This window comes from Chiloscyllium punctatum, chromosome 14, assembly GCF_047496795.1.
Source record: "Chiloscyllium punctatum isolate Juve2018m chromosome 14, sChiPun1.3, whole genome shotgun sequence".
Lineage (NCBI taxonomy): Eukaryota > Metazoa > Chordata > Chondrichthyes > Orectolobiformes > Hemiscylliidae > Chiloscyllium > Chiloscyllium punctatum.
In genome coordinates, this window is record NC_092752.1 from 59681768 (window position 1) to 59703801 (window position 22034).

The following is a 22034-nucleotide window of genomic DNA, read 5'->3' on the forward strand; positions in this document are numbered from 1 at the left end:
GAATATTGTCCAGGATTTCATGCTTTATGTGATCGTCACTGAACATCTTCACTTCTGATCGAATGATGGAAGGAAAGACATTGATGAAGCAGCTGAAGATATGTGTGCTGAGGAAGCTACCCTGAGGATCGCCTACAGAGATATCCAGGGACTGAGAGGATTGATGTCCACCAACTACATTGTGTTCTGAATGACCCAAACAGTGGGGAGTTTCCAACTGATTCCTATTAAGTTCAATCTTGTTCGGACTCTTTAAAAGCCTTGCTCATTCAAATCTTGATGTAATGTCAGGGCCAGTCACTCTGACGCTGTGTTCATATCTTTTGTTCATGTCAATAGGCCAAGGTATATGTGTGGGGAGTGTTTCTTTCTCTCAGAGGGTAGTGACTATTGGGGCCTCTCTATCCCAGACAGTTGGATCCCTGAAATTAATGGGAGAGGGTAAGGAGGGTGTCAATTGATTTTGAGAGAGTCGAGGGCTGCAAAATTATGGCATGAAAGAGAAATCGCTGCCAAGAGGAGATCAGCCCTGACTTTACTGAAGGGAAGGGCAGGCTTGAGGAGCTAAATAGCCTCGTGTTATTCCTGCATTCCCCAGAGTCCAGTCAGTTTGTGGTCTCTTCCATTTCCTGTGTTACTGACCTGAAGTAGCTGAATAGACTGATCCTGTCGCTGCATAACAGGATACCAGTGCTGCATGATATAATCTCGGTACAATTGTGTAGGTTCGATGGGCTGATTGGCCTCTTCCTGTAACTGTATATCAGGCTCCTGGTGTAACTGAAATCCACGAGAATTTACCACCCTAGATCTAGATCGACCACCCTAGCAGAAAGTGAGCACTGCAGATGCTGAAGATTAGAGTCGACAAGTGTGATACTGGAAAAGCATGGCAGGTCAGGCAACATCCGGAACAGGATCATCGATGTTTTGGATATTCCTGATGAAAGGCTTATGCCTGAAATATCGATTCTCTTGTTCCTGCCTGATCTGCTGTCCTTTTTCCAGATCCACACTTTTTGACGTCTACCGCCCCGACCTAACAACCTTCCTGGTCACATCATCAAATAACTTTAAGAAACTTTTCAAACACATAGCCATTCTCAATATTCCTAATCAAACCCTGTATTTACAAATTAATGTATATTTTATCTTTCAGCATTTTCTCAAGTAACGTACCTACCACAGATGTTAAACTTACAGCTCCATAGTTACAAGGCTCTTTCTTCAGTCCTTCTTAAGTAAGGGCACAATATTTGATACCTCCAGGCTTCCAGGATCTCAACTCTGGTTAATGATGATCAAAACTATCAGCTAGGTCCCCTGCAAATGCTTCTCTAGCTCCTTGCAGTGTTCTTGGATATATCTGGGAAGGAACGTGAGATTTCCCCAACCTCAAGCATTCCAGTGTGTCCAGTACCTCCAATACTGTGATATGGACTGTCCCTAAGAAATCACCACGAACTTCGCCAAGTTTTTAAGTATTCGTGTCTTTCTTCATGTTAAACACATTGGAGAAATATCCGTTGAGGATCTCGCCCATCTCTTATGGTTCCACACATACATGTCACTTTCGTCTTTGAAGGGTCCTACATTCTCACTAGATTTTTGTTTTTCCTTTAATGTACTGAAGGTACCATTTTAGATTCATCTTAATCTTCTCAGCCCCCTTTCATGTCCCCTTTTCACCCAACCGATTTCCTTCTTCAGTCAATTCCTGTATCCCTTATATACCTCCTGCGATTCACTTGATCCCAGCTGCCTGTAACGGAGCTGCTTTTTTTTGGGTCAAAGCCTAAATATCTCTTGTCATCCAGGGTTGCCCATTCCTGCCAACTTTCCTTTCACGCCTAAAGCAACAAATAGACCTTGAACTCCAGTATTTCACATTCAAAGGACTCCCACCTGCCAGAGGTCCCTTTGCCAACACCAAACTATTCCAACAAACCCCTGCAAACTCCTACCTAATTCCATCTAACTTCATCTTGCCCCAATTTCGAACTTGAAGCTGTGGACCAGTTTTGTCTCTCTCCATAAATATGTTAAAATTAATAGAACAATGGCCATTGGTTCCAGTGTGCTCCCACACTGTCACCTCCGTCCCCTGTTCTGTCTTATTTCGTAAGAGTAGTTCGAATTTTGTCCCTTCCCGAGTAGGCCCAACTACATACTGCTTGAGGGAATTTTCCTAGCATAATTAATGTATTCCACCCCACCTAATCCCTTAACGCTCTGGCAGTCCCAGTCAACGTTATAAAAATTAAAATCCCCAATTATGTCAAGCCTTTTGCTTCTGCATGTCCCACCTCTCTGCAAGTATAGTAGTTACTCTAATTCCTGGTGACTATTTCGGGGCCTATAGTACAGCCCCAATAACATCACCATACATCTTCCTATTTATTATCTCCATCCACAAATCCTCGCTATTTGATCCTTCAGTTACTTCATCTCTGATTACTGCTGTGAGACTCCCTTTAATCAGAAATGCAACCCCCTTCCCCCTTTCCACCATCCCTGTTCTGCCTAAAGCAGATATACCCTGGCACATTAAGCTGCCAGTCCTGTCCCTCCCTTAGCTATGTTTCTGTAATGCCTGTAATATCCCAGTCCTTCATACCTATCCATGCTCTGAGTTCTTTGGCCTTCCCTTTCAGTCCTCTTGCATTGAAATAAAAGCAATTTAATAAAAACAGGCATTCTTGCTCCCTGTTGTGTTTGAGCGTGACCTGTCTTTTCACTGGACTGTTTATGATTACTGTATCTCCTTCCAGCCTCGCACTTTCCACCCTGCTCTCGAGGATCTCACCCCCTGTCAATCTCATTTTAACCCTACTGGGAGCACGAGCAAACCTGACACCAAGATATTTGTTCCCCCCTCTAGTGCCGATGCCACCTGTCCCTATTGAACAGGTCAACTCTGTCGCAGAAAAGACCCCAATGATCAAGAAATCTGAGCGCCTCCCCCCTGCACCAATTCTTTAGTTATGCATGTATCTGCCATATCCTTCTATTCTTACTTTCCTGAGCTCATGAAATAAGAAGTAATCAGGGGATTACCACTTCGAGGTCTTGGTTTTTCACTGTTCTCCTAGCTCTCTGTAATCACACTGGAGGACCGCAATCCTATCTCCATGTGTACCATTTGTGATGCCAACGTGCATAATGACTTCGGGCAGCTCACCCTCCACCTTGACAACGTTCTACAGTTGCTCACCGACTTCCTGGACCCTGGCACCTGGGACGTGGCACAACTTGCTGGATTCCCGTTTGAGGCTCCAGAATCTCCAATCTGTCCCTCCAACAATCCACTCTCCTAATTCTAAGACCCTGTTTAAATTTACCCTTTTCCGGTATGCTCCAAAACCGGTGGTAGTACCACCAATTTGGCTACCGCTGCTTTCCCTTGAAAGGTCGTTTTCTCCAACAGGATCAGAAGTGGTATACTTGTTTTCGTGGAGAATGGCCACAGGGGATAGCTGCATTCTCTGCCTACTCCCTTTGCCATTCCAAACCTACTCTCTGCCTGGAACATGATAGGGAGCAAGGAATGCCTGTTGGATCAAATTATGTTTATTTAAATGCAACAGGGCTGACAGGTAAGACTGATGAACTCAGGGCATGGACCTTTATGTGGGACTGTACCATTATAGTCATTATAAAAACATGGTCAGGATGGTGGATCTTGGGTGTGACCACTACACTAAAGCACTTATATACGAAGTTCGCAGCATCCCCGATAATACCGAATGCATCCAGCTCCAGCTCCCAAACATGGTCTTCCAGGGTCTGCATCTGGGTGCACTTTCTACACGTGTAGTCAACAGGGACAGTGTAAATCTCTCTGAGCTCCCACATCCCGCAGGAGGATCGTACAACTGGCCTAACTGCTATCTTGACTGCTGTAATACTAAATTAAAAGGACTTTATTTGAACTTGCCTGTACGTTTTTTCTGAGCTGCTGCTGTCTGAAGCCTCTCAAGCTAATGACTTACTAATTACTCTGCTACCAACTGCATTTTCTCTATTCCTCCACATTTACTTTTGTTTAGGGAAGAAGGGAGACACTACAGTAATGCGATGTTTGCGAGCACGTCATTACTTGTACTTGGAGGGTGTCTTGCTGAGTCTTTCTCCTGCTGGTGGTGGCTGCGCTGACACAAATATTCATCCCAACAGCCAATCCGCGTTGTCCCAGTCCCCTGGTCCTTTCTGTCTATTAATACTGCATTTATGAAATCCTTGGATCCGTCGATTGCATTCCGAACTGTGTCTCACTCCAAAGGAGACAAGTTATCTTCAAGTGAATACAGGGCTGTTGGAAAAAGAATTGCATTAGACATTGGAGCAAAATTCTTGCTATCTGCCCACTAAGACTGCTTTTCTGTTCAATTCCGTTATATTTATTCTGATAATACCCCATTCTACTTTATTTCATTTTCCCTGCAACCAACACTTGTTTACAAATCAGTCTGCGTCACCCTTCAAAATGTTCAACAGCCCTCAGAATATTCCACAATTATTTCTCTCTCGCTGTTGGAAGGTGTGGTGATCTTTATTGCCATACCTCATTTCTAGCACTCTGTGTGAGAGTTGTGCCAACATTAGATGTTATCATGTCCCATCACACCTTCGCTGTGGCCAGAGAGAAGAGAAAAAATAAAAATGTCAGATCCTGTACTCTTCTCCCTCATCTTCCGCATCAGCCTAAGTTACAGCTCACTCGGATCTGGGGATTTGCCCACTCTTTCCCCTGAATAAACTTCCAATTCTTTCTTGGCTTCTCTATCATTTCGTTCAAGGGGCACACTGTCACTCTCCCTGAATCGAGGAACTGCTTCTCCCAACTGAAGACCGATATGAAGCCCGTGGTTAACATATCCTGTGGGTCCGTGTACAGGTTGCCCCTTTGGTCTCTAATGTTCCCCCTTCTTTCTCTTGTTACCCTCTTTCTCTTCATAAACTGATATAATGTCTTTGGATTCATGTTAATCTTACCCACTAATGTTTTATCGCGATTCCCCTTCTGCTCTTCTACTGAAGTTTAAGATTAGCCTGACACTTTCTATATTTATTTAGTGCATCCATTGATCTGCTCACTTTGTACCTGCTTTAAGCTTCTCTTTTGTTTTTAATTCTGTGCTGATTTTTTTTGTTGACACGCGAGGTTCTCTGAGCTTATTTTCCAAATTTTCATCTTTCGTGTAACACGTTGGGCGGACACTCTCATTAATTCCATTTTGATCAAGTGATTCCCCCATCCCCCGCCACATGGTGTTCTGCTACAGTTTCACTCAGAAGCCACTGCACTTTGGCCAGATCCCGTCATATTATTTCATAAAACCGGTATCTCCAATCCAAAAACCTTTTATTTATCAGAGACTGCGTTTTTAAAATCATTTCCTTACCAAACATAAAATGTATGATGTCACGGTGACTGGCCGTATACCGCTCTCCCAATCCTGCCTGAAATATGCTGACTGACTTCATTGCCCACAGTGAGGCACATCACTGCCCCACCCATTGCTGTATCTGCTCCTTGACGATACAAGGAGCTTTCTGGAATAAATTTCAAGGCATCTGTCCCCTCTTAAAACGTTATCACGGCCCTAATTAGTGCTTGGAAATGAAATGCCTGTGTATAATAAACCTATTATTGTTTTTACACACCTCAGTAAATTGGCTTTATATCTGCTCCTGTACTTTATTTTATCTGGGGATCTATAATATGTCCCTAGCAGTGCCTCTGCCATGGTTTTGATCCTGTGCTCTGACCACCAAGCCCCATTAAAAGATCTTTCTAAGATATTATCCCTCCTTACTGTAGTAACCGACTCCATAACTAATAATGCAACACCACCTCCTATTTTACCCCTCTCCTGTCCTGCCTATAGTTCTTGTACCACAGCATATTGAGTTGTCAGCCCTGACCTCCCTCAAATGAATCTCTGTAATGGCAACAATGTCACATTTCCACTTGCCGTCTTTTACCCTTATCACATCTGCCTGTCCGATAATATTCCCAGCATTAAGGTAAAGCACATCCACCCTGGAATATAACACCTGGAATACGCTGCACCTTGGAGTTCTTCAATCAATCAGTGTACCTTATTAAGCTGCCCAATTCATGAACCAAAACTGTAACTTGGGGCTGAATGAGTATTTGTTAAAATGCAATTTAGTTGTTAATAAATTTATTAATCTAATGCAATTTTCCAGAACCGAGCAGTCTGCTCCACATACAACGAGTTTCTGCTGATGAATTCCCTGCTCAGTGTGCAGATGGGACAGCCATCAGTAATAGGGAAAATGAGGATGGCAGATGCTGGAGATCAGAGTCGAAACGTGTGGCACTAACAACGAACAGTCAGTCAGGCAACATCTGAGGAAGAAGAGAGTCAAAGATTTGGGCATCACCCCTTCATCAGGAGCGCATTCATGCCTTCCCATATTTTTCATTCCATGGTTCACAGGATATTGGGAACCATGCATGCTAAGTGAAGCAGCACGGTATATAGGCCTGAAATGGAAAGCAGTCAATCAGTTGGTTGGACAGGGAGTAGACAATTTCAGGCGAAGTACAGACTAATTGAAATACAAACATAAGAATAGATAAATCCCCTGGGCCAGAGGAGAAAACACCCTAGGTTGCTACAGGAAGAGAAGAAAGAGATTTCTGCGCCTTTGGCGATGGTCTTTGCGTCCTCACTCTCCATTGCGGTAGTGCCAGATGATTGAGGGTGGAAAATGTTACTCCCTTGTTCAGGAAAGGGAATTGGGATAATCCTGAAAATTACAGTCCAGTCAGTCGACATCAGTATTGGGCAAAGTAGTGGAGAGGATTCTGGGAGACAGACTTTATGATTACTTGGAAAATCATAGCTTGATTAGAAATAGTCAGCATGGTTTTGTGAGGGCCAAATCATGCCTCACAAACCTTATGGAATTCTTTGAGGATGGGATCAAACACATTGAAGAAGGTAGAGCAGTGGATGCGGTGTGCATGATTTTAACAAGGCGTTTGATCACGTTCCCATTATTGATTCATTCAGAAAGTAAGGAGGCTTGGGATACGGAGAAACCTATCTGTCTGGATACAGAATTGACTGGCCCATAGAGACACAAAGTGGTAGTAAATGGGAAGTACTCCGTCTGCAGCTCGGTGAAAAGTGGCGATCTGTACGATTCGGTTCTGGGATCTCTGCTGTTTGTGGTTTTTATAAATGATTTGGATGAGGAAGTGGAAGGGTTGGCTATTATATTTGTCGATGGAACAAAAGTCAGTAGAAGGTCGGTAGATTTGTGGATAGTGTGGAGAGCTGTTGTAGTTTGCACTGGGGACATTGACAGGATGAAGAACTGGGCTGATAAGTGGCAGGTGGATATCAACATGGAAAAGTGTGAAGTGATTCATTCTGGAAAATCACTTTTGAATGCAGAATACAGGATAAAAGATAGGTAGTTCTCCTCAGGTCCACAACAATTCACCCTCCTGTCTAGGCGCCTTTCCCTGCCACCACAGGAATATAAGACCTGTGTTCACACTCCCCCCCCCCCCCCCCACCCCAGGCCCTAAAGATCCTTCCACATCCATCAAGGTTTCACCTGCAGTTCCACACATGTCAGCTACTGCATCCGTTGTTCGTAATGCGGTCTTGTATACGTTGGGAAGATAGGACCTTTACTCGTAGAGCACTTCAGAGAACATCTCTGGGACACCCGCACCAACCGACCCTACTGCCCCGTGGCCCAATGCTTCAACTCCCCATCCCACTCTGCTGAGGACATGCAGGTCCAGGGCTTCATCCATCGCCACTCCCTTTCCACCTCATCTTCGACCTCGGGACACTCCAACCCCATGGCATCAATATGGATTTCACCAGTTTCCACATTTCCCCTCCTCCCAACTTATCACAGTTCCAAACTTCCAGCTTAGCACGGACCTCATGACCCGTCCCATCTTTTTATTCAAAGTGGAAATGGATCTTTTTAGATTTCCCACAGAGTGGAAGCAGGCCCTTTGGCCTAACAAGTCCGTACAAAACCTCTGAAGAGTAACCCATTTCTCTCTGACTAATGCACTTATAACTATGGGCAATTTAGCATGGACAATTTACCTGGCCTGGGCATCATTGGACTGTGGGAGAAAACCAGAATACCCGGAGGAAACCCATGCAGACATGTTGGACAAATGTGCAAACTCCGCACAGAGAGTCGCCTGAGGCTGGAATCGAAACTGGTCCCTGGCACTGTCAGGCCCCAGTGCTCACCACTGAGCCACCGTGCCCACCTGTCCATCTTCCTTCCCACCTACCTGCTCCACCCTCGCTCCGATGTATCACCCATTACCCACACCTCCATCCAACTATCGCACTCTCAGTTACCTATCCCTAGCCCCAACTCCTCCCATTTATCACTCCACCCTCATGGATCCCATTTTTATTGCTGATGAGGGGCTTTTGCATGAAACATCGATTTTCCTGCTCCTTAGATGCTACCTGAGCTGCTGTGCTTTTCCAACTCCAGCCTCACGAATCTAACTTCCAGCATCTGCTGTCTTCGCTTTACGTCTCCACTCAGTGCCTGTCAAGGTTGCAGATGTACGGAGTCTGGGAGGTAGGCCAGATGTCATCACCGTAAGTAATTTGTGTGGTGTGCTTCTGACACTCCATGTCCACACATCTGCTCTCTGGGCCGGGTCTGAGTGAAAATGAATTTGTAAAGCATGGTTGCTAGCCAATCATTGATGTCTAATTTGGACAGCATTTGTATTTACACAGAGACCATGATAGCCTGGTGGATAGTTCCCCCCCGCCACCCCCCCCCCCCCCCCAACCAAGGTGGATACCAAATGATTTGTTGTGAAATAATTCTTGAATGACTGCCCTGAATCACGTGGTCGTGCTCTGGATACATTTAGGTGCAGGCCAGGATCTCACTAAGTGCCACAGGCAGATGTGAGGTTCAGGTATGAGGTTGACTGAATTCAGATCCTTTTAAATCTATTTTCAACGAAGCTTATTATTACAAGGTGATGAGTTTATTATCCGAATATTTGCTATGTTTCATGAATTGCGCAAAAATAAGATGTAAAGTATGATTATTCAACCAAATAATAATTACATCATCTCTGAAAACAATGAGTTTGATATTATATTTATGAAAAAAAAATACAAGCTCCTGTCAACATTTAATGATTCAAAAATAAAGATGGACATTTTATTTTATTTCGAACAAAGAATATGCTATCTGACTATGGACGTAATTACAATTACATACTCATTGTCGGTATTCAAATAAATACATTGTCACACCAACATTTGGAATGTGCTTGGCGTCTGACCGATTGCATATTCAGACTGAGAAAATAATTGAATAATCATAAATAAAAAGCATTCTTATATATTTAAATAACAATCTGTTTAATTTCTCACTTTAATGTACGAGCATCAGCTATTTATCAACAATTGAGAAATGACAATAATTCTAAATGCACTGTGAATGTTAACTTAAATAAATGATTTGTGCTATGACTTTGTAGTGAACAATAATTTGAAATCTTGCATTTAACTTAAATAAATGATTTGTGATATGACTTTGTAGTGAACAATAATTTGAAATCTTGCATTTTTTAAAAGAATGAATGGCATTTAATGCAACATTTGGTTAATGATATAAAACAATGAACACATTTCCGTATGTGCCAAAGCAAAGAAATATTTGTTTTAGTAATTGGGATATAAGATTTAAAATACTTAATGTGCTGAGTAATCATTAGACTTCATCATCAAGCTGACATTGCAATACTTGCATTTTAAATGGTTATGATGCAGCAAATATGATCAGATAATTGCCAGCATTTACAACAGGAAATAATCAGACACTGATGTTGACTTGCATCTGTTCATGATTGAATACAGAACTTTAATGGACAGAAGGAGGTTATTGGGCCACTGTGTATGCATCAGCTCCGGAAATTTGCCACCCGGTCTCTGCAGCCCTTTACGTTCGTAACTTACAAATATATAATCCAGTTCCCTTTTGAATCTTCATTCGCAACTCTGCCAGGCAGAGCATTCTAAATTCTAAGAGATCTCTCAATAAAGAGGTTTTTCCTTATCTCACTCCTCGCTCTTGTGCTGACAATCTTGAAACTAGGACTCCTTCGACGCTGAAATGCCAACGAACAGAAACAGAGTATCCGTATTTTCAGCTGCCATTTTTTTCCATAATTTTGAGCCCTGCAATAATCTCACAGCTTTGTCCGTTCTGCTTAATGAAGAGTAATCCGAAATGTTCGCATCCCACCTTTAACCAGTTCGTTCATTCCAGTTGTCATTCTGATTATTTATAAGGTTACTGGGTATACTTCTACAAAGTAATGCGGTGTTTGTGTGTCTGTGTGTGTTCATGTGTGCATTTGTGTGCATACGTCTGTCTGTGTGTGCATGCGTATGTGTGTGTGTGTGTGTGAGAGAGAGAGAGAGAGAGACAGAGAGAGAGAGAGAAAGAGAACAATCCGCTGGAATGCCTGAATTGATCCCAGTGCCACGTGGAAAAGTGGTAATGATTAGGCAGGTGGTATAGTTTGACATGTGGTTAAAGACCTAGTACAGGGGTGAGGCTTTCAATTTTTGGATCATTAGGTTCTCTTCCAGGGCAAGTGAGAGCTTTCAAAAGTGGAAAGGTTGCATCTTAACTGGAGGAGCACCAACATCGTCATGTGGAGGTTTGCTAGTGGAAATTGGGAGGATTTAAACGAATAAACCAGGAGGCTAGGAACCAGAGCAGCTAGTCAGAAGCTGAGCAGAAGGTAAAGGTGAATAGGACAGCAGGCATGGCCAGTCTCATGACCATGATGAAGGATGGAACATGTCAATTCAAAATGTGAGTTGGAGATTGGAATACATCATAGAGATGAAGCGCATAATTATCAGGGATTAACAAATAAGGTTGGACAGTGTGGGGGATGTGAGGGAGCGAAATGTGTGAGATCAGGAAGCTAAAGTATGAGAAGGGAAAGACAAACCAATAAAACATATTTAAATACTTTGTACCTGAAAGCACAACGTTGTTGGAAAAATACTGATGAGCTGATAATAGGTACAGAGACAAATGTGTATGACCTGGTACAGATTGCTGAAAAATGGTTACAGGGAGATCAAGACAGGGCAGTGACATGTCCGAGGGCACTCACGTTTCTGGAAGGTTAGACAAGAAGGAGCAAGAGGTGAAATTGATGTATTGGTTAAGTATGATATCAAGGCTGCACGAAGAAATGATATTGCAGGACGAAACGGCATGTAAAACAGTCCAGGCGTAAATAAAAAGCAAGAGAAGAAATCTCTTGGGAAGAGTAATGTTCTGCTACTGTCCCCCCGAAGTATTTCTGAGATGGGAAATAATGACGGCTGGTGACAAGAGCACAACAGCGGGCTGAGCATGCATATTGACTCAATTAATCAACTTGGCAAAGGTAGCCTCGAAGAACAATTCGTAGACTGTATGAAGGATTGTTTTTGAGAGCAACATGTCATGCATTCAACCAAAGAATGGGTTACCTCAGATTTGATTTTATGTGACAAGGAAGGATCCTTTTGGAAGCAGTGTCCGCAACATGCTGTAGTTTCAAACTCAGATTGAATGTAAAAGGCAAGAGTCACATATGACGGTTTTAGTGTTGAGCAATGATAATTATATTGGGCTAAGGAAGGAGTTGGCTTTGGTGGAATGGCCAGGAAAAAGAAACAAAACTATCAAGGCCAGAACAGATAAAAAGAAAGGTAAAGATACAAGGAGATACTAAATAACCTCTCAATTCAAGTATATTGGTGAGTGGAAGATGAATTGCGTAATGGAGAGAAATCATCCATGATTTGACACGGAAATCAATAATAGCTTGAGGGAAAAGTCTCGGGCAATTAATTTTACACAAGTTAGTCATACTCTGGAGGACTGGACAAGGCAGGGGCGTAGTGGTGTTATCGCTGAACTGTTAAGCAAGAGACCCAGATAATGTTCTGATGACCTGGATTTTAACTCTGCCATGGTAGATGGTGGAGCTTGAATTCAAATGTGGAATTAAGAGACTGATGGTGATCATGAATCAATTGTAAGGGAAAGCTCATCTGGTTCACTAATGTCCTTCAACGAAGGAAACTTCCATCCTTACCATAGATTCATCATTCTCTGACTGAAGACCTTTCTCCTTATCTACGGTGTAAAAGGTCTTCCCTTAACTATGAGACTATGCCTTTGGGTCCTTTCCCTCCGAACAATGGAAGCATCTTTCTAACATCTACTCTGGCCAGGCATTTAGTATTCTGAATGATTCAATTAGATCCCATCATCCTTCTCAACTTCAACGAGTTTAATCCCAGAGATCTCATATGTTAGGCTTTTCATTCCTGAGGCCATTCCTGTGAACTGCCTCTGAAGATGCCCCGGGGCAGTACATCCTTCCTGAAATATGGGGCCCAAAACATCACACAATAATCCAAATGTAGTCTGATTAGAGCCTTTTAGAATCTCAGAAGCACATCCATGCTTTTATATTCAAGCCCTCTCAAAATAAATATCATTGTATTTGCCTTTGTGACCAGTCGTGCCATCTGAAATAATGAAATTATGATGGACAGTAACAAAATACCATGGAGTTACAAAAATGAACAATGCTTAAAGCATGCTGGGAAATGGATCCCGGCCTTGAGTAAACTCTCTGTGTTAATCCGTATGCTGCCGAATCCAGACAGGCTGCAGGTACCCACAGACGGTTTGTAAACAGACTTGACAACTACAGACCACGGAGTACAAACCTGGAGCTGAACTTGAATGGGACAATGGAATGTCTCCCTTGGGCCATCAATGTGCCAACCCTTCGTTAGGTCTGATTGATCAGAGTTATCCAACATGGTCATTCTGTTGACAAATCATTGCATATCCTCTCAAAATGAGGTGAAGTCACTGAAGAATGAGAATCACTGCAAAACCCCATTTAGCGCAGTAAATTAAGAATAACCACCAAAGCAGAAGTTACCTCCAAGTCCATCGTAAGAAAGAGACATCAGCACGTGGAGCAAGGCAATATTCTGTTGGAGTGGTATATGATCATACAGAGTTAGGTTAAAGCAGATGGTAGTTGGTAGTGTGTTTCGTCACGTTACAGTACAATTTATTGTACTAATATTAATTGAGTTCAATAAACAGATGTTGTTGTTTATGAGTAGACTCACAGTTCTTTGGTGAATGCAAGACTTTAAAACACACTGTGTTGTGATATAAAAGTTTCCTAACAATTGGTTCACCTGCAAATTTACCTTGAGAAAACCTTGGTCGAGAACTCGCAAGTCTCTTTGCATTTCAGACTGAAGACTTTTCCCGAATTTAGAAAATAGTCCATTCCTATATTCTTCTTACCAAAGTGCATGACCTCACACTTACCCCCATTGTACTCCATCTGCCACTCCTTTGTCCACACTCCTAACGTGTCTAAACCCTTCTGTAGCCTCTCCACTTCCGCAATGCTACCTGTCTCTCCACCCATCTTGAGATCATCTGAAAAGTTACCAGAATGCCCTTAGAACATTCATCTAATTTACAAAGTAAAAAGTCGTGGTCCCAACACTGAGCCTTGTGGAATATCACATGTCACTGGCTATAATACTGTCATGATCATTTTTATCCTCACTCGCCGTTTTCTGCCTTTTAAACCTTTGTTGTTTCTCAATTCCACCCACACAGATTCTACACAATCTGTCCATATTTCAGTGATGGGAACTGAGTGATGGGACTGCAAAATACTTTAGTATTGTCGCTAATTTATGGCTTGGACATGGACTAAATATATGACATTTTCGATTCCACTGAACTGTGGCGTCAACCTATGCCTTTGTCGAAATATTCTGTTTGCATTATGAAAGAATATAAACATGTGAACCTGCTTGAGAGGACACAGACAATTTTAAAGGTTTGTATTCTTCCATCATACAAACTGAATATTTGGTCAAAGACATCGGCTGCCGCCACATTCCAATGGAATTGACAATGTCATTTTTTTTTGTTTTTATTTGGATATGAATAATACACGAGTTAATAAAGAGATAAAACTTGATCAAATGAACAAATATTGCTGTATGGAGTTAAAATGGAAAATGTGTCTGTGTTCAAATATGTTGGAAGTTTAATGGAAACGCACGAATTATTTAAATGAAGACATTGAATTGAGGCACAGAGGAATCAGGCACCTGGATCACACAAAAAAGGTTGTGTATATCAAGGTTTTAGAGAGGCCAGACAAATGTTGAAACTTTTTTGAAACAGAATTCATTCAGAATAGGAAGAATTTTCTACAGTTTTACAGGGTACTGGTGAGACCACATCGAAAGAGCTATGGTCATAGTGACATGTAAAGCAGTCCAGAGAAGATACTTTCAACTGACTCCTGTGAAGAATTGTATTTCAGGAGGAAATATTTACCAGACTGGCCCTGGATCTTCTGGAGTTTAGCTGGACAATATGTGATCTTGTTTAAGCTCATAATATTCCGAATAGTCTTTTTAAGTTGAATTCTGAAAGGATACTTCAGATTGTATGAGAGATTACAATAAGTGGATGGAAAGTAAAACTGAAGAATATCTCATTTAATAAGACGTGTGTTGTTTCAGCCCTCTCAAAGTAATGTGTATTTGTGAAACTCTCTTCCTAGAGAGTGATGAAGGCGAGGACATTTAATATTCCTGAGGCAGAGGCAGGCAGACTCTTGACTAAGAATGACACAGTAACGTTGTAAGGGCAAAGAAGGAACACTTACGCCTGATGCTCGCTTCTACTTTTTGTTGCCTTCATCTTCCAAAAAATTAGCAGATTATTCTCATAAACATGAAGAGTTTTTCTTTCAGACTGATGGGCACAACTTTCCAAATGTGTTTTTTTAAACAAGTGAAAAACCCCTTTGAAACTACTTTAGAAATTAGATAATGTGGAATAGATCTCTTCGAAGTGCAGCTTCCTTTCAGTTGTTGTTGTGAGGTGAGTTTCGCTAGCAAAGCCACCGATCCGTTGCCTATGTTTAATTTCCACTCATAATGTGTTAGTGAACCCCAGTGGACCTCGTGGTGCAGGAACAGTAACATTTTTGTTTCAGAGACAGTTGCAGGATTCGGAACAAGTGACAGTGAAGGGACAATGCTTTCTATTCAAGTCAGAATGCAACGTGACCTTGGAGACTATATTCTTCACCAAATGATGCTCACAAGCTATTGAAATGGTGAGACTCTTTTCTGTTTTCAAGAATTAAAGTGATAGAGTCTTATGGCACACAAACAGGCCATTCAGCGCAACATCTCTGCACCAACCAGAAAACACCAAACTACATTAATGAAAGTTACGTCAATGTGCATGGCCGACTCTGCTCTGGCATTTTGTCCTCATTCAGCTGCTGATTAAATGCTGCATTAACTTGTGTTATTCGTGACCTGGGCTGTCAGCTGGCCTTTTATTTCGATGTATTTACGAAATGGTGTCTGCAAATGCATCACACTATTTCAAAGTCCGCAACAAGCTCATAAGATCAGTAAACATCGTCACATTGTTCAATTATTATTAGGAAATTGGATCATTCAAAAATTCATTAGGGATTTTAACGGAGCTCCTCCAACATTAATTGCCGTTGAGCAGTTCCAGTCAAGTTGGTGTTGGTCCACCCAAAGTGGCTGTTAGGAGGGAGTGCCAGCTGTGCATGTCATCTGCCAGTTCAGCTGAGAATAAGTATTACTGGTGGTGGAGGTAGTGTTAAACAAGCTGCGATACTGTGATGAACAGCTGGCAGAGGGTGGTGCTTCATGATATATCATGGAATCGTATAAGAAAGAAGATGCCTATCCAAATCGGGCACCATCAAGTGTTAATGCAAGTTCTTTGCCAAATTTGTACGGTTTCCTTCCTCAACCACCCTCACAGGCAATGCATTCCAGAAGCATATCACCCTCTGGGTTCAAAACAGATTTCACAAATCATCGCTCAATCTCTTGTGTTTCACTTTAAACGTGTATCCCCTTGTATTTAACCGTTTGACTAAGGGCAACAGCTGCTGTCTGTTCCCTCTGTCTATCTCTCTCATGTTGTTATACACCTCTGTCAGGTTCACCCCATATCCTTCTCTGCTCCAAAGTAAAGCTAAAGCAAATCTAGCCTATTTCCATGGTTTGAGTACTGTCTTGTTTTTTTACTTCATTCAAACTGCAGCATCTCACATATTGCAGTGTTAAGTTTTTCGGTCATTGATGTGGCCGTTTGAACAATCCTTTTGTACCCTCCTGTAACCTAACACTTTCGTTCTCACTGTGAGCCATAGGACAGATGTCGAAGGTCGTTTCTTTACTCAGCGAGCAGCAGGGGTGTGGAAAGCACTGCCTGCAACAGTAGTAGACTCGCCAACTTTAAAACCATTTAAGTGATCATTGGATAGGCACATGGATGAAAAATGAAGGAGTGTAGTTTAGATGGGCTTCAGATTAGTTTCATCGGTCGGTGCAACATATGAATTCAGAATGGTCTGTACTGCGCTGTAATATTCTATGTTCTATATGTGCACAACCCAGTGATTGAAATACTTATGTAGCATACTATTCTTTCCATTTGAAATAGCCCTGTTCACATTCATCGAATGTATGTAGTGTGGAAACAGGTCCTTGGATGAGTAACCTGACCAGACCCATTCGTCAATCCCTCCCCACCCGCCACCGATATTGAGCCCTCACTATTGTTCCTAACCTGCACATCAGTGAACACAATGAGAAGATTAGCTTGGCCAATTCACCTCATGTGCACGTCTTTGAACTGTGGGATGAAATACATGAAGACGTGGGGAGAATATGCAAACTCCACAGAGATTCGCCTGAGGTTGGAATCGAACCAGGCCCTAGCACTGTGAAAGTGTAGCGCTAATCCCTGACCCACAGAGCCACATCAGCAACCAGCATTCTGTCTCATTTTGGTTGCTTTGCTTTGCATTTCATTCTTTCTGTCAGAAAGCGTAATGGTGTCTGGGGGAATATCGTTGTCTTCCCCTCAAATCTCCACAACTACTGCTCCCATTCCTTTCTGTCTCCTAACTAATGTTATTTTCATTCTGTCCCTGGTTCATTAATCCAGGGGTTTTAATGAAACAGATCTTTGTACATTCCGTTTTTTTTTCTTTGGACTGAAGTCAAAAAATGTAAATCTCACAGTTTTAAAGCGAATAAAACAGCAATAAGATGCTTGTCGATTAAAAAAAACCCCGAAGCGTAACTTGTGTGTTGACATTACAGCGTTGCCTTCAGATAGCAGTCAGAGTCATGTCCACACCTATCCAAACTTTCTCTGTACGTCAACAGCAACTCTGTCCAGCGACAATCTTTTGGTTGGCAGTTTTTCTAGCGGAGGAGAGAACAGCACAATAACAACAACTTGATTGTGTGATTTTTGGGGCTGCAAGCCATTACAACATTGTACATGAACAGCACAGCAGAATCAGCTAACCTGCAAAAAGAAAACATCCGTCACTCCCACCCCGCCCTCACCTCGCCACCGACTTAGTAAGAGAAATTAATGTCTGGAGATGTGGACAATAACTAGAGATTTCGACATCCAATCCATTCCAGTTGTTAATATGAGCTGCAAGTTCAGTAGTGAAAGGGTTAAGTGGAAATGTTTGTTCAGTAACTGTGATTAATGTTTGCCTCCATGGATTCAACTGTGTCAATAGAGGCTTTCCCTCGCCTATTAGTAAGGGACTTCTTTCGGTGCCTTATCCCCATGGTAGCAGCAGATACGCCACCTCCGACACTAGTGGAGTCAGCAGCTACAGAGACAGGGAGAAGAGAGATCAGAACCTGAGAACAACAGACTGGAAAGTTCCAGTCATGGATCATAACCTGAAAACATTAGACTGGAATGTTACAACAATGTACAGGAGTTTATCCGATGGTCTTTTCTGGTTCTCCTGGTCTCGGTCAACATTAACAGAGCAAATATACGGTGTACTGATGATTATTCAGTCAGGTTATTATGCCATCCTCGCTATTGTTGGTGTTCCTGGTAAGTTTTTCCAGCTCTATCTATTTATTAATTATATAAACCAATGTTCAACTTCATTGTTTTTGTTTTTGTTATCTTTATCTGGTAAAAACAGAAAATACTGTATTTAGTTTAATTATAAATTCCACTCATTCTCCACAAATTTCAGACATCTTCCTCAAAAACATCTGACACAAAATTGTGAGGAACCTTTTTGCGTTGAACTGATGTATGTCTTGGTATTGGCTCCATCACCAAACCTGCCCATTACACGCTTCATGATACCCTGAGTCTGCACCATTGTGTCAGTGCTGTTGCTGAATTAGCCATTATCTATGCCTTGATAAAGGTCAGATTTTAAAGATGCAGTTCTCTTCTCGCCACTGCTCCAGGTACGAATAGATCGATTACAAACTTGTAATGTCTCTAAAGTGAAGTTCATGTGTCAGAGTAGTATTGTCGCTGGATGGGTAATGCAGAGGCACAGGTCAGAATACTAAAGATACTGTTTCAATTCCTACCACAGCTGATCGCAAGACTTAAATTCAAATGACAAGAATGTAAATAAAAACAAATGCACGAACTGTAACCATAAAACGAGTAGAATTTTGTCTAAAAATCTACCTGTTTCACTGATGTCCTTTGCTAAAGAAATCTAGCATCGTTATTTGGTGTGAATTGAGAGAGTTCAGACCCACAACGATGTGCTTGGCTCTGTAATGAGTTGTGGAATGGTCACACTTAAGGACAATTAGTGATGGCCATCAAATGCTGTCCTTGGCAGTGGTGATGACATCCCATCAAATCCAAAAAATAAACATTAATTCAAACAAAGAAAGCTACTGAAGATCTAAAACAAATAGACACAAAGTTTGGAAACGGAACAGGGTTGCCAGTTTCTGTTGAAAGAAAAACAGAGTTAACATTTTGAGTCCACTCACCATGCATCAGATCTGAAAGCATGTGGGAAATAGTTAATTTGTGTTGGTCGAGTGAGGTGCATGTACGGAGAAATAGAGAGATAGAGCAAAATAATCAAACAAAAGAATTGTTGATAATCAACTGGAACGGAAATAAAAGGTGATATTAATCTCGTTGTTTTTTTATCTTTCCCATATTCCTGAGTATCAAGCCTATCTATCCAAGTCCCTGCTTAAAACGAGGTACGTCCCCTCTGTCTCTCTTCCCTGAGTATGGTCATCTCCTTTTCTTCAATAATGGGACATGTGTGTCACTGGCTGGGCCAGTATATATTTCACTTTCCGGATTGCCCATGAGAAGGTGTTGGTGAGCTGCCTGCTTGAACCAATGCAGTCCAAATGCTATAGGCTGCGAGTGCTTAGATCTGTCTGTTTTCATTTCTTTGAGATCTTGTAGTGATATAACTGAATGGATGGCTTGGCCATTTCAAAGTGCAATTGAGAGTCAATCACATTGCTTTCGGTCTTGTGTCACATGTAGACCTGACCACGTGAAGATAACAGATTTCCTTCCACGAAGGACACAAGTAGGTCAGGTGTTTGCTTTTATTTGACAATTGAAATCTTCATTAGATTGTTAACCCAAATACTACATCGAATTCAAATTCCACAATCTGATGAGGCGGGATTCATGTCCAGGTCTGAGTCATTAGCTGGGCCCCCGGATTAATAGTCTGGAGACAATAGCACTAGACCATTGCATTCTCAGCATCTACACTGGTAATGGTAGTGTTGCTGTTATTGTGACTGACGTACAGAATTTTTTTTCAGTTACATTGTCAACTACTTCCATGGAGAACAGAACCAGTAATATTTCAGCTCACAGCGACTGTGCAGAGCTGCAATGGTTTGTCAGCCAGGAATAGAAACTGAGGAGAAAAAGTCATTTCTAAACTCTGAGTGGGTGTGACATGTGTACAGAGGTTTGACTTGTACCCATCACTGCAAAGTGAGTGGAGGTTCTCCGGATTGTTTTCTTGGGTTTGTGTTATCAGCTACTGCAATGACTTAGGGAAACTTGAAGGTCTGTTGTCACTACTCTGGACAAGGTTTGGGCACTGCATTTTGAAGAGAGTCTGGGTCTGCAGAGACTGCATAGGAAGGAGCAGGATACCACACTATCCTTTCTGAGATTTCCACAAATATTTCCCAATGTTGTACCTTCCCATGTGCAAAGTGTGAAGCCAGTTAATTTCAACAATGAGGTCACAGAGCTGTGATAACTCCATCAGCACAAACTATAGTCTCACACCAGGGAGAGGACATGACTCAAAATGCCCATCAACTGTTTTGATTCTGGAACTTTCCAGGCAGGAGTCGGTGAAGCATCCACTTTGCCAGAGTGCGATCCTCTACTCACAAGTTTACAGAGGCCATCTCCTTCCGGTGAGGTGAATATGTTGCTTCTGTCTCCACAGAGGAAGGAAAAGAAAATCTTCCCGTAATGTTAGGGTGAGTGGCAAAAATGTGGAACTGCAAGAAGTTAGAATTATCAAAGATGAAGTACTGGGAAAAAAACAAAGCTCATTGTATTAAATGTTGGTAAGTTGCTGGACTAAATGAGTTATGAATTGAGAGGGTTACAGAGTTAGGGCTGGAGAGTTGTGCTTGCCAGGTAGCTCTTTCAGGAGCAGGTACAGAATGAACTGATTCTGTACAGTCAATTCCTTAACTCTTTGAGGGAGGGCAAAGTTTGTCAAAGCTTTTTATGTTATGGAAAGGATACTGCAGACTTAGAAGTAACTACAGTGACCACAAATATTTAAAACAGAATACTAACTGATGAATAAATCGATCTCAGATGTGAGGGAAAATATTAGATTTTTTTAGTAATTCACAATAACTATATCCTTGGAGAATAATGATATTAATTAAGGAGTTAGCCTAGATTTTAGAAAGGGAAATCGTTTTGATAAACCACCTGGAGTTTATGGAGGATGTTGATTGTGACATCGACAAATGAGAACCAATGGGATCAGTGCATTTGGATTTTCAGGAGGCTTTTGACAGGAAAGGAAGAATGTTAGAGTCCTTGTGTAAGTGGTGAATATACTACATGGAAATGAGAATTGGATAATGGGGGGAATACAGAGAGTAAGATTCTGCTCTGGACTAAAGACCATTGCTCAAAAGGCTCACATGTATCAGTGCTTAGAGAACGGCTGCTCACAAGGCAAAGAAATGATTTGAATATCAGCAACAAATACAGTCCTTTTCGTTTTGTATTTATTAGAAAACTAGAGATTGGGAACTGCAGTTATCACTTGCACAATCCACACGAGGCAGCAAGTAATCAGGGCAGTAAATGGCATGTTGTCCTTCATTATAAAATGATTCAACTGTTGAAGTAAATTCATTTGCCTGCAGTTGTAGAGTGTTGCTTGATCAGTATTTAGGCCACTGAGTACAGATTCTCTCTCCTTTATAAGGAATGATTTCATTGCAACTGAGATAGTGCAAAGTAGTTTCACCAGACTTATTCCTGGGATGATGGTACCGTGAGGAATGTGTGAAGACAATGAATGTTTAATCCGTGGCGCTGAGAGCGAATAACAGTCTTTTACATATAAACTTGAAGATTAGTCACTAACACTCGTATTGTCAAGACAAAGACAGTGATCATGTGAAACGTCATGTGATCATGACGTTTTCCCATGATATTTGATTCCCAATAGTTCACATCCCTGCCGCGGACCCCCATGTTGGTTGAGAGGCAGCTCCAGGCTCTGAATGAACTCTCACAGTCTCAATATGCAATAGGTGTGTGAACCTGCACTGTTCAGAAATCTGTCAGCAGCCAGATCTGTCAGGAATACCGTATTCATGAAGGATGTAGCCATTCCCACCAGTTTCTAGTCTCCATAAAAACACCAGTCTCTCTTCTCGGAGACAGAAGCTATTTAGTTGCGACTTGACACGAACCATCCACCTTCCTTTCTCACCTTCAGTAAACCAAGTTAAGTAACAGGTGCACCACTGGCAATGGATCCAGGAGGAACA